This window comes from Orcinus orca, chromosome 1 (assembly GCF_937001465.1).
Source record: "Orcinus orca chromosome 1, mOrcOrc1.1, whole genome shotgun sequence".
NCBI classification, from domain to species: domain Eukaryota; kingdom Metazoa; phylum Chordata; class Mammalia; order Artiodactyla; family Delphinidae; genus Orcinus; species Orcinus orca.
This window is the reverse complement of record NC_064559.1, coordinates 138,814,817-138,828,822: the sequence shown is the minus strand read 5'-3', so window position 1 is coordinate 138,828,822 and position 14,006 is coordinate 138,814,817. Positions and strand designations below refer to the sequence as shown.

Sequence of the window (14,006 nt, the reverse complement as noted above, 5' to 3'; positions counted from 1 at the left end):
CAATTTAAATGTATCCTGACACTCCCTTCTGGCCTGCAGAGTTTCTGCTGAAACATCAGCTGATAACCTTACAAGGATTCCCTTTTATATTATTTGTTGCTTTTCCCTGCTGCTTTTAAATTTTTTTCTTTGTATATAGTTTTTGTTAGTTTGATTAATATGTGTCTGGGCATGTTTCTCCTTGGGTTTATCCTGTATGGGACTCTCTGTGCTTCCTGGACTTCAGTGACTATTTTCTTCCCCATGTTAGAGAAGTTTTCAACTATAATCTCTTCAAATATTTTCTCAGACACTTTCTCTTTCTCTTCTTTTTCTGGGTCCCCTATAATTCAAATGTTGGTGTGTTTAATGTTGTCCCAGAGGTCTCTGAGACTGTCCTCAATTCTTTTCATTCTTTTTTCTTTATTCTGCTCCCTGGCAGTTATTTCTACCATTTTATCTTCCAGCTCACTTAACCGTTCTTCTGCCTCAGTTATTCTGGTATTGATTCCTTCTAGTGTATTTTTCATTTCACTTATTGTGTTGTTCATCACTGGTTGTTTGTTCTTTAGTCCTTCTAGGCCTTTGTTAAACATTTCTTGTATCTTCTCAATCCGTGCCTCCATTCTATTTCTGAGATCTTGGATCATCTTTACTATCATTACTCTGAATTCTTTTTCAGGTAGATTGCCTATTTCCTCTTCATTTATTTGGTCTTGTGGGTTTTTACCTTGCTCCTTCCTCTGCAACATATTGCTCTGTTGTCTCGTTTTGTTGAATTTACCGTGTTTATGGTCTCCTTTTTGCAGGCGGCAGTGTCATAGTTCCCATTGTTTCTCTTGTCTTCCCCCTGGTGGGTGAGTTTGGTCCAGGGGCTTGTGTAGGCTTCCTGGTGGGAGGGACTGGTGCCTGTGCTCTGGTGGGTGGAGCTGAGTCTTTTCCCTCTGATGGGCAGGGCCACATCAGGTGGTGTGTTTTGAGGTGTCTGTGAGCATAGTATGACTTTAGGCATCCTGTCTGCTGATGGGTGGGGCTGTGTTCCTTTATTTTGTATGGCATGAGGTTTCCAGCACTGGAGCCTGCAGGCAGTTGGGTGGAGCCAGGTCTTGGTGTGGAGATGGATACCTCCAGGAGAGTGCACAGTGATTAGTATTCCCTGGGCTCTGGAATTCTCTGGTGGTCCAGCGTCCTGGACTCGGTGCTCCAACCCCGGAAGCCCAGGTCCAACCCCTGGCTGGGGAACCAAGAGCCTGCAAACTATGTAGCATAACCAGAGAAAAAAGAAAGGAAAATAAAACAGACAAAAAAACCCCAAGACAAGTAGCAAAAACAAACAAACAGCAACAACAACCCACACACACACAAAAAGAAGAAAACAGACAATCAAGCCCAAGACAAATGGTAAAAAGAAAACCAAACAACTGGAAAGAAACAAAGAAGCAGACAGAAAAAACAAAAACAAAACATAGAAGACAAAAAACAAGAGAACAGACAAACAAAATAACTCAAAAATGAGAACAATCAATAAGGACTACACTAATGAAAACAAAAAATGAAAAACAAAACAAAAACTGAAAGCAAACTAATATTTTTAAAAATGGCAAAGAAAACATAAAACCAACACATAAAAACGATCCAAAAAAAATCAAAAACAGGAAAAAAACACACAAAAGTAAAAATAGAAAAATAAAAAATATTGAAAATAAAAATAAATAATGAAAACAAGAACACCAACAACTGAACAAAATGAAGCAAACTAAAAAGGAATAATAGTAATAAGAATATTTTCCTGGTGCCTCCTCTGTCAGTGTCCTTGCTCCCATAGTGAGCCACAGCCAACCCCTGCCTCCCCAGGAGGCTCTCCAGTACCTCTAGGTAGGTCTCTGGAAATGCTTTGGGCCCAGTGGGGCACTCAGACTCTCACCTGACCAAACTACTTCATGTACCTGCACCCAGAGCCCACTGCTGCTAAAGTTAGACTGGTCTCAGTTGTGGGAACACTCATTGTCTATTCATATATTCCCATACGCAGGATTTACCAAGCCGATCACAGAGGTTTAATCCATGGCCTGTGTAGTCACACTGCCCCTGGAGCTCAGCTTTTGTTTTGGCCCCACCTCTCCGTGTGCACCACCCTCAGGCGTCTGTTCCCCACCCAGGCGAGAGGGAGAAAAAGCAGTGGCTGATTGGGCCACACTTACTCAGGCCAGGGAGGGGTGTGGCAGCCACAACTGGGGTATGCACCAAGTGCCTGTGGCGGCAGAGACCAGCAGATAGTTGCAACAGACTGGGGCACGCTCGCTCTGGTGGAGTCCTTCCCAGTGCGCACGGAGGCAGGGGCTGGCATGTGAGGCTGGTGGTGGCCCCACCCACTGCATGCCACTCAACGATGGCACCTCATTTCCTAGGCAGACCACGCTTCCGCTAGGGGCATTCCCAGCCGCAGAGCCCCTTACTCCCATCCCCTCTGTTGTATCTGCACAGCCAACAGCAGTCTTCTCCCTGGATCTGCTCTCTTAACCTCACGCTTTAGCACTCAGCCCCCACCAGCACTGGTGGATTCCTGTCTCAGGCAGGGGTGCCCAGGTCTGTTTCCCAAGGAGGCTTTGGAATGGGTGGTGCTCAAGACCCTGGAGCCTATGCAGGTCAAGGAGACCTTGGCTTGAGGGGCGGGCAATCCTGCTCAGATGGGTGCCCCTCCTACTTCCCACAAATGCCCCAGGGTTGTAGGTCCCTTTTTTGATTCCTCTTTTCTGTTTTTCCTTCTTTCGTCCTACCCAGTTGTGAGGGGATTTTTCTTGTCCTTTCAGGTGTTCAAAGTCTTCCGCTAATGTTCAGCAGGTGCTCTGTGAGAATCGTTCCATTTGCAGATGTACTCTTGATGTACTTGTGAGGAGAGACAAATTCTGCATCCTCCTATTCTGCCATCTTGACTCCTCCTATGCCTCCTTTTTAAATTTTAAAATTTATACATACTTATTTTTAACTAAAAAATATTTAATTATATTAAAATTAAAATAGTAAGACTATTAATTACCAGTACAGCACATGAAAAGATTTTCATAACTTGCGCTGTCTGCATCAAACACATTACAATATTACATGGGTGCATAGAAAAGATCATTTGACCTGAGTCAATGTGTGGACACCAACTAGATTGCCATGTGTTTATGTGTAAAACTAGAGAGGAGACTTGCATCTGATAGAACTTCAATTCAACAGTAGTATCCTGGGTGATTCAGTGGTTAAAGTGAAATGTTGTTACACCAAAACAATGAAGTTATGTTTATCAGAAACATAATTTATACCAGTTCAAATTTTAAATTTAAACTAATTAAAGAAAATTAAAAACCCAGTTTCTTAGTCAAATTTTTAATGCTCAACAGCCACATGTGATTAGAGGCTACCATACACAGGTATATAGGTATATAGCCAAGACAAGCTCTTGCACATGTGCACAGGGAGAAAGGTTAAATGAATATAAGGTTGAGGATGATTACCTCAGGTGGGGGACACAGGCATGGGATAGATATAATTATTGTCAAGATTATAGGTTTTATTTTGCCTGGTGGATTCATAGTGTTTATTAAGTTTAAAAATAACTAAATATCTATGAGGGAGCCATCTTAATAGTTTGGAATGTGTCCTTCTAGACGGTTTCTGTACAAATACTCTCTGTATCCATATGTATATATATATAAAGTACACATAAACCTTTACTGAACAAATGGGATCATAGTGTTCTCTTTTTGTGGATTTCAGATACACAGATTTTTGGATTAATCAAAACCTTGGTACCTGACACTCTTACCATTGATCTATGTTTAGCCATGTTAGATCCATGTTAGAATTTTCAATAAATTCTAAAAAAAAATTCTAGGTGTTTCACATGTATGTTCATATCTGTACAACTTACAAGTATACAATATGATTTTTTTTTTCCCATTCACTTAATCTTACTCCCTTTTTCATCAGTTGGTCTTTTTTCCCTTCTTCCCTTTTCTCCTAAGATGGAGTAGGAACCAATGTTCCCACACAATAGATGCTAATAGTAAGTTAGCAGCTTCTCAACAACAAGTGGTTTATCTCCCCACTACCACCATGCCCCTCACCCCTCAGTGGAGAAGCTCTACTGCAAGAGAAAGTTCACAGCAACAAAGTTTAGCGACTTTCAAAAGAAGCTCTTTCTTATTAAAACCACGCCTTTTCTTGCACATGTATCTCACCATCTTCCTCTGCCTTTGTGTTCAGTTTGTTGTTTTATTATGAAGCAAAGACTCTTTTAATTTTGGAAATAACATTTCTTTTAAAATCAGTCAAGTGATACTTTTCTTAGTAATGAATGTTGGAAAGTTTTAAATTCACTTTAATATTAAAATACTAACTTTAAATATTGAGATACAGTTGACATACAGCATATTAGTTTCAGATGTACAACATAATGATTCATTATTTCTGTATATTGTGAAACGTTCACCTTTATAAGTGTAGTTAACATCCATCACCATATAGAGTTACAAATTTTTTTTCTTGTGATGAGAATTTTTAAGATCTACTACCTTTAACAACTTTCAAATATACAATGCGGTATTATTAATTATAGTCACTGTGCTGTATGTCACATCCCCATGACTTTTATTTTATAACTGGAAGTTTGTACCTTTTCACCACTTTCACCCATTTTGTGTACCCCCAACCCCTACCTCTGGCAACCCCCAATCTGTTCTCTGTATTTATGATTTGGGGTTTAAAATGTTTTTTTTTAATTTTTTGTTTTTAGATTCCACATATAAGTGAGATTATATATTTTTGTCTTTCTCTGACTTATTTCCCCTGCATAATGCCCTCAAGGTCCATTCATGTAGTCAAAAATGGAAAGACTTCCTTCCTTTTTATGGCTGAATACTATTCCATTGTGTATATATACCACATTTTTTTATCCATTTATCCATTGATGGTCACTCAGGTTGCTTTCATGTCTTGGCTATTGTAAATAATGCTGTAATGAATGTGGGGGGGCGTCCATATATCTTTTTGATTTAGTGGTTTCTTCCTTCAGATAAATACCCAGAAGTGGAGTTGCTGGATTGTATGGTAGTTCTACTTTTAATTTTTTCAGGAACCTCACTACTGTTTTCATACTGACTGCACCAATTTACACTCCTACCAACAGCGCACAAGTGTTCCCTTTTCTCCACATCGTTGCCAACACTTGTTATTTGTTGTTTGTTTTGATAATAGCCATTCTAAAGGGCATGAGGTGATATCTCCTTGTGGTTTTGGTTTGTATTTCCCTGATGATTAATGGTGTAGAGCATCTTTTCATATATCTGTTGGCCATCTGCATATCTTTGGAAAAAATGTATATTCAAATCCTCTGCCCATTTTTTAATTAGATTATTTGTTTATTTTTTGCTGTTGAGTTATATGTATTCTTTATATATTTTGGATTTGAAAATATTTTCTCCTATTCAGTATCTTGCCTTTTCATTTTGTTGATGATTTCCTTTGCTGTGCTGAAGATTTTTAGTCTGATGCAGTCCCACTTGTTTAATTTTGCTTTTGTTGCCTTTGCTTTTGGAGTCAGGTCCAAAAAACAATCATTGCCAAGCTGATGTCAAAGAGCTTACCACTTACGTTTTCTTTTACAAGTTTTATGGTTTCAGGTCTTACGGTCTTACATTCAAATCTTTGATCCACTTTGAGTTAATTTTTGTGTATGGTGTAAGATGGTGGTCCAGTTTCATTCTTTTACACGTGGCTCTTTTGTTTTTCCAGCACCATTTATTGAAGAGACTGTCCTTTCCCCATTGTATATTCTTGGCTCATTTGTCATAAATTAATTGGCCATATATGCATTAACACTAACTTTTGGAATAGCCCTCTCTGAAGGCTGTTAAATATTAAATATTAAGATAATTATTAATTTAAAGAGGTTGTCATTTTTGCCCATGTGAATTAGAGGATTAGGAGGTGAATGATAGAAGTAAAATGTTAGGGTAGAGTTAGAAATTATTATTTGTATTGCTAGAATTTCAAAACTCTGACTTCATTGTAGAATTATCAAAGAGAATTCTTATATAACAAAAATAACAATGGCTACTATTACTACCTCATAAAAAAGAATCCAACAGTGTTTACACATACAGCAACCCACACATCAGCCAGGGGTCTAACTCTAAGGGAAGTGGTCACATCTAGAGTTAAATAAATAACTTCACAGGATATTTATTTATTTGCCTGGAAGTCTTGCTAGGCTCCTTAGGGAAGGAGGAAGAGGAAACTGTTAGAAGTAATTGTGTGTCTGATCACTGGCTTCAGCTTTTGTTCATTTACTCATATTTCTGTCCTTTTGTGTTGTCAAGTAAATGATCAGCAGTCCTTAGATGTATGTTCTTTGAAAGCCACGAGGAGATTGTAACCAGCTTGCTAGGTAGTTCCTGAGTGTTCTGTTTCATACACCTTTCCCAAACCCCACAACCACACTGCCCAATTCTACCTGAACACAGTGAGTGATGGTTCCTGGGATGCTGTTCTTTCCAGGGAACAGCGATCTGGAACAGGGAGTGATCATGATGTAAGATACCACTATAGTAAAAGCATGGAAAAATAGAACTCCCAAGACAGTATAAGTGGCTAAATACCAAATACTTCTTAACAGATAGTTTGTTAGGAAGAAAAGAAGGGAGGGAGGGAGGAAGGGAGGAAAAAAGAAAGTGAGGAGGAAGAAAAGAGAGAGGGAGAGAAAAGGAGAAGAAAGGAGGGGAGTAAACTGAGCCACTAATTCAAACCTGAAAAATGACCTTTCTAATCAGGATCTGATGTCATAACCCTTCTGCAGATATGTTTGGTGGAATAAGTCAGAGTGCCATATGTATGTATTCTTGAATACAGAGAATATATGATAATGAATAGTGATTTTTTTTTTTTGCGGTATGCGGGCCTCTCACTGCTGTGGCCTCTCCTGTTGTGGAGCACAGGCTCCAGACGCGCAGGCTCAGTGGCCATGGCTCACGGGCCCAGCCGCTCCGCGGCATGTGGGATCTTCCTGGACCAGGCCACGAACCTGTGTCCCCTGCATCAGCAGGCGGACTCTCAACCACTGCGCCACCAGGGAAGCCCAATAGTGCTACTTTTAATTGGTGCATTTTAATTTCTCTTAGTGAAGCCAAAATTAATTCCTTAGTATTTTATGGCTGTCTGCTCATTCTGATATATGGTGTATTAGTCTACTCGACTGCCCTAGCAAAATGCCATAGACTGGGTGGCTTAAACATCATAAACATATTTCTCAGAGTTCTGGAGGCTGGGAAGCCCAAGATCAAGATGCTGGCTGATTCATTACCTGGAGAGAGCTCTCTTCCTGGCTTGTAGATGGTTGCCTTCTCATTATGTCTTCATATGGACTTGCCTCACTGCATGCATGCAGATCTTATAAGGCTACTGATCCTATTGGATTAGGACCCCACCCTTATGACCTCATTTAACCTTAATTGCCCTATGTCCTAAAAGCCCTAGTCCCAAATAGAATCACACTGAGGGTTAGGGCTTCAACATATGAATTTTGGGGGTGGAGGGGACACAATTCAGTCTTATCATATGGTCTTATGCTAAAAGTTTGGTTATGTTTGGTTATTCCCTTAAATTAAATGACGACTTGGGTTAAGAATTGAGTCTGTTCACTTTTTTGACTTGTACAATTTTGTCCATTGTAAATAACTGCCTTAAGGAAGTGTACATTTCAAAAGAGTAAAATGAGTAAAACTATAGAATCAGCTAAGCATATCATCATATTTTAAGTGTGAAAACAACAGGAGTTCCAATTGATGCCAGCAGAATTCACAAACATGCATTACGTATCTTCTATACATTAGAAGTTCTGAAGGGTTGCTGTTTTCTACATAGATTCTGGTGTGTTACTGATATCCCTATTGAAGGAAACCTGAGTTTGTCTCAGCATTAAAGTCACACTAAGTTCTTTGGAATAGTGACCATTGTGCCATGGCTCAGAGCAGGGAAGGAAAGTTCTTCTGGCAATCTGTATGCAGTTGTCTTTAGTATTAATGATCGGGATATGAAATGTGCATATGTTTTTGTTTATTATGAATGTGGGCATGAATTGCATCTGATAGTAAATGAAAACCAGAAATTCATGAGTCCTCTTGAGAGGAGTGTCCTTATTTACACTAGTTCAGAGGTCTTTATACTAGAAAGCTGAGAGCAGGTGAGGAAAGAGGCAGATTTGTTTTCAGAAAGATGGGGTGGGGTGTTCAGAAGACATTCGCAGCAGAGATATGCTAAGGACAGAGTGCCATGTGATTTCAGAGGAAAGCCATGAGCCTGAGGCAAGATGCCTGTTACAGAGGAAAGAAATGATGCAGGAAGATGGCTCGTCTGTTCTTGGGACCTGATCATGGTGTTGCTACTGTTTCAGGGCTCCATACACCTAGCACAGCCTGACTCATACTGCCCTCCTTCCTCCATCTAGCTAGTCCTTCTGTTCTTTACTTGCTTATTTTTTTCATTTTATTTTTTTTAACATTTTATTGGAGTATAATTGCTTTACAATGGTGTGTTAGTTTCTGCTTTATAACAAAGTGAATCAGTTATACATATACGTATATCTCCATATCCCCTCCCTCTTGCGTCTCCCTCCCTCCCACCCTATCCCACCCCTCTAGGTGGTCACAAAGCACTGAGCTGATCTCCCTGTGCTATGCAGCTGCTTCCCACTAGCTATCTATTTTACGTTTGGTAGTGTATATATGTCCATGCCACTCTCTCACTTTGTCACAGCTCACCCTTCCCCCTCCCCATATCCTCAAGTCCATTCTCTAGTAGGTCTGTGTCTTTATTCCCATCTTACCCCTAGGTTCTTCATGAACTTTTTTTTTCTTTCCTTAAATTCCATATATATGTGTTAGCATACGGTATTTGTTTTTCTCTTTCTGACTTACTTCACTCTGTATGACAGACTCTAGGTCCATCCACCTCACTACAAATAATGAAGGCAGGGAACACATATGACCATCTCCATCATGCAGTTGGCTTGAGATTTTCCTTTTCACTAGATTAGTTCCCAAGGCTTATCAAGTACCCGGCTCATGTGGGCATGTTAAAATTAATTCATTATTGGAATGGAAGATTGATTGGGGTTATTAGGAAGGAGACATTTAACCAGTATCTTTTAAAAATGAGTAGGGTTCTAATCCTTGGCAGTTGAACAGACAGGGCTTTGAGTAGCATAACCAAAGCTGTGGATATGGGAAAGTCCAGGTTGTTGACTGGTTGGATTTCAGTACAAACTTGGAATTGGAAAGAAGCCTGGAAAGTTATGTTTGAATTAAATCCCTGAATGCCAAGCTAAAGAATTTGAAATATACAGAAGAATTATTTGCTTTTTCAATACTTTCGTTGCTTGGGTATGCTGCAGCTAAATGCAGTCAACTCTTATTTAGCTGGATATTAAAAAATGAAAAAATGTCCTGTCAAGAAACTTTGAATCATCCTTTCTCTTTCTCCAGCTGTCTTTCAGCCAGATCCCTGCTTGTTAGGATGATGGGAGAGGGAGAAAAAAATGGAGATAAAACTAAAGCTCATTTGGTCTCTTCATTCTTAGCTACGTCATAGGCCGAGAGATCAATGTTAATTTATTACAATCAGAATTACATTGTTTTTAGCCAAAGGCTGATTTAAGATATGGGCAAAGAGCAGGTTAATTTAATTTTGAAAATAAGTTATAAAGATCAAGGAAGTACAAAGTTAGAGTGCATTTCTGAGTGGAAACACAAGTAACATTGAGAATTAGCTTTATAAGAGTAGCATGATACATAAATATATCACCATAATTAACTAGTAGGAGGTAACTTGTGCTCTGAACTTTAAAGCAGAAATGCAATTAATAAGTATAATGGGGTTTTGAAATCACATATGGGCTGTATTTATCCAGAGTTTCCTTTTGGTCTGATCAACCCTCAGAATCTATAATATCATAAATGCCATAAAATATACACACGCTGAATTCTGAGAAAGGGTTTCAACTATTTTTCATCTGCCTCCACTAATATATAAAGGGGAAATGGAGACTTTTGCCACCAGCCCTTAAAATTATCATGTGCCAACATGAAAACATTTATCATAAGGTCTCGATCTGCATGGATCTGCCAAATTTGTTATTTATTGCATTTCTGTCCTCATGATTGTGTCTCTTTAGCTCTCTTTAAAAGTGAGGTGATTGTTTAATTAAGGGATAATCAGTTCCTAGTGTGAATTATTCACACATTATGTAATTTTTATCCATACATGATGTACCCAACCATATGCACAGGGACTGAAAGGTGACTATGTTAAATGGAAACATTGATTTGATTAAGTGATGGGATTGGAGAAAAATTCTGCCCTTCATTTCTTGCTAGTTTTTTGTAATAAGGTAACATACATATATATTTTTAAAGCCTCCATGCTTGGAAAAATATTCATGAATTTATCATCTTTATACCTTATATTCTAGGAAATATTTTGCTATGACAATAATGAATAATAAGTATCAAATGATAATGGAACGTTTATATCTGCCATCTCATTTCATCAGTGCAAAATTAGCAGCCACAGTGGGAACCACCATCTGGGAGGTGTTTTAAACAGCACCATTTAAATTCCTCCTGGAATTTGACACATATGAGTTATAAGAAAAGATTTGGAGAGAGTGGTCCCTTTAAAAGGGAACAAAGCATCTCAGTTTGGCCACAAATAACAGTCCTTGAGGAGACATACTGGCTTTACCAGTGGGGAAAGTTGACGCTTAAATCCATCCTCTGAAATGTCCTCATAGTTTTATCTGGCTTTGGCACTCTGGCCTCCCCAACACCCACCATCATGTGGCCTTGGATAATCTCCAGGTTTCTTGTTTAAACTGTTGCTGAAACTACTGGACGGGTCCAGCAAAATCATCCATCATTCTTTAACATAACCTAGAAGTGACAATGTGTGCCTGCATGTTTCTGCTTCTGCAAGCCATCCCCTCTCAGGGAGGAACTTAGTGTGTGTTTGAAGCAATTGATGCCTTTCAGAATTGCATTAAAAATCTTCAAGTGTCCTGGTCAGGCAGAATTATCTGGGCCCTCCAGTGCGTGCATCCCCAATAGCACCAGTTCACCCCCCCAATTCTAATACTTAGAGTATGCTGCTTCCCCTCACCAGAGTGCCAGCTCCTTGAAGGATATGCATTCCTATCCTGGTAACCCTGCCTCTAGCACAGTACTGAGAAGACAGTAGGCTTTTAGTAAATATCTGTTGTATCAATGAGTATGGAGTGAAAAAAAGCATAGATTTGGAGGCAAGCATATGTGGAACCCAATCCTGGCTTTATACACTATGTGATTTGGGATGAGTTCTTAACCTTTCTGAGCCTTAGTTTCCTAAAAACAGGTTATAGTAGCCAGTTCACAAGGAGCTGGGAGGCTGATAATAGATTATGCGTGAAAAGCACATTGTAGACTCTAAATGCTCTCTGGTTGTTATTACATTGATGTAACAGATCTTTGCCATGTATCAACTGTACACACCAGTCCAACCTGTGCTGTGAGCTGTAGGGAGGCAGAGATGGAGACGGATAGTTTCTCCTCTCAGGATGTGAGTGGTCTAACACTGGCTTCTTCTGTGTATCCCCTCACCCTAAGTATGAGACATTCCTCATTACTGGTGCTCTTCATGGTACGCTGCCAGCGGTTTTGCAAAGCCTTTGTTCTCTGCTGCAATGCTAGTACTCAAGAATATTTCAGAACTGAGGAAGTGATGATGTCATATCCCAGCAGAATAAGAATCAGGAAAGCCTCCCATCCTAAAATTACAATGTAGCATAGTTGTTTTTTTTTTATCATAATTAGATAACAATTCTTTATGAAGAAAGGCAGCTAATTGAAGTCAGCCACAGGGAGAGTGAATTCAGATGTTTTCAGGGGCACTTAAAAGTGCATCTGATGGGGCGCTGTGCTCACTGCTAGAAGCGAGCTGACTAGAAAACTTAAAAGATTTGTTAAAACAATGAATCCTTTCCAAACATTTTTCAAGCCCAACTTAAGCAAGAGAGGGAAGGAAAATGGTACCTAAAAGAGAGTCCCCTGTGTCAGTTTATGATTGCTTATGTTAAAGAGATGATGGAAAATCCCAGCATGTGTATAATTTTTTAAAAACACATTTAGCCTTGATTTGAAAGTACGTGTTAATGTTTAACAATGTTAGAGTAAAAAATAGTTTTTCCCCATGTATATTGACTGTTAAATGGTAGGAGGGTGGCAGGGGGGCACATGCCGTGTGTGAGTGAGCATGTACGTGAGTGTGTATGTACATGGGCAGTATTTATAGATTCACAATCTCTATGCCCAAAAGGGAAAATACTTATAACTAGCAAGCATTGGCTCTAAATGTTTTTAAATTAAGTGCTATGTTGATAAGTAGTTGATCACATGTGCCATTGATTAGTGACTCCCTTTTCTTTAACTAGGAGAGAAGTTTGTTTTTTTAATCAAATATTTTAAGTTCCTACTATGAGCAAAACATTATCCTGGGAACAAGGCAGAGGCACAGGTCAACCCTTGACTTTTGGAAGTTTGAAGACTTTCAGGAATCCCCAAAGTCTGGGCAATTTCATTTCCATTAAAAGTAACATGAATCTTTTCAACTTACACTAAATGTTGAACCTTCCCAAGCTTGATTCTAGGCCCAGTTCTCCTCTCGTCCCCTCCCAAGGTTTCACACACCATCTAAACGCTTCTGGCTCCCCGCTATGTACCTCTAGCCCCCCCATCTGCTTTGAGCTCCAGACCCATGTTCCACATTAAATCTCAACTTCGATATAGATGGTACCCCACATTCAGTGTGTCCAACCAAACCTGGGGATGCAGTTTAAGTGCAGTTACCACCATCCATCCAGTTCCAGGACACTTCGATCTCCTTTGTTCTCATGTCTAGTCCACCACTAGGTCATGCTGATTCTATTGGTTAAATATTTTTGAAATCCACATGCTTCTCTCCTTTTCCACCATAGTCTCAGTCACCATGATCTCTTGCTTGGTCCCTTCTTCTCCTCTGGCTCCTCTCCAATACGCTCTTTTTAGAAATTTGAGTCAGATCAGGTCACACCCACTACATCAGACCATTTCACAAGTCCCATTGCTCATAGACAAAAACCCAGAATCCTTGATGTGGCCTCCAACACCAGCATGGCTCCCTGGGCTGTATAGTCCTGCTACAGAGCCTGGAATAATCTTCAGCTGACTTCTTTATACGGTTAACCTTCTGGCTGCTCTCTAGACCTTACCTCAAAAGAAACTTCCGCAAGAAAGCCTCTCCTAGCCCCTCAAACTGCCATAGAACAGAGTGCCTATCCTTCAGCTACATTGTGTGGCTGTACATTTAGTCGTATGATTACCGATCAGTGTCTACCCCAAAAGTGCTGTGTATTCACAAGAGTAATGACCCTTCTGTTTTACTCACCAGTATATTCCCAGCTGGAGGGCTAGGAGGGGGTTTTGTCCTGAAGGACCTCCTGAGCCAAGTGAAACTATTTGGAATTTATCCAAAGGGCAATGGGAAGAAGTCTTTGAAGAATTGGAAGCAGGGGAACAATGTGATGGGAAGAATCACTGCGGATGAGGCATAGAGAAATCTAGAATCACTGCGGATGAGGCATAGAGAAATCTAGACAAATACTCTTGAAACACAGAAATAAGAGTCACAGTAACTGCAGGTCCTTGCCACTCTTTCTCTCTTCCACCTTTCCTCCCCTCCTCTCTAAATCCATTGAGGAGGTTACCCAGAGACCCTCTCAAACTAATGCTTGATCAACATCTAGTCGTCTGAACATTGATTGAATTCCTAACTATGTACTTGACACAAGGGATAATAAAGTGAGAAATGGTCCAGGTCCAAATGTACCTCTTCAGCCCACATCTCCGTAGAAAGATTAGACAGTCTCCTAGAGACTGTCTAATAAGCAGAATATAATCCAGTGGGAAACGTGCTGCAGT

At 39.8% G+C, this 14,006-nt stretch overlaps 1 protein-coding gene across 1 annotated transcript in view; it reads left to right on the top strand.

The window, feature by feature from the left end:
* SAMD13 (sterile alpha motif domain containing 13) overlaps positions 1–14,006 on the top strand; it is a 44,701-nt gene that overhangs the window by 13,179 nt on the left and 17,516 nt on the right. The gene's annotated exons all lie outside the window — the stretch shown is intronic.